The sequence below is a fragment of the Microcebus murinus genome, chromosome 16 (assembly GCF_040939455.1).
Source record: "Microcebus murinus isolate Inina chromosome 16, M.murinus_Inina_mat1.0, whole genome shotgun sequence".
Lineage (NCBI taxonomy): Eukaryota > Metazoa > Chordata > Mammalia > Primates > Cheirogaleidae > Microcebus > Microcebus murinus.
In genome coordinates this window covers 13,216,522-13,216,765 of record NC_134119.1, presented here as the reverse complement: position 1 = coordinate 13,216,765, position 244 = coordinate 13,216,522, and positions in this window count along the sequence as shown.

Genomic DNA, 244 nt, shown 5'->3' with positions numbered 1-244 from the left:
AAGGTGGGAAGGGGATAAAGGAGAGAAAGAGGGAGGGAGGGAGGTATGAAGGGAGGGAGGGAGGGGAGAGGGAGAAATAACCTAAAGTTTTTGGAGACTCCTGACTTCAGGCATAGCTGGACCCAGGTGATAAAATGGCTTCCTCTTATGTGACCTTAATTTTCCGACAAGCTCTTGCCTGGTGTGGCAAAGGTGACTCCAAGAATCCTCCACAAAATCATACAGGCAGGCCGTCAAGGTGGCT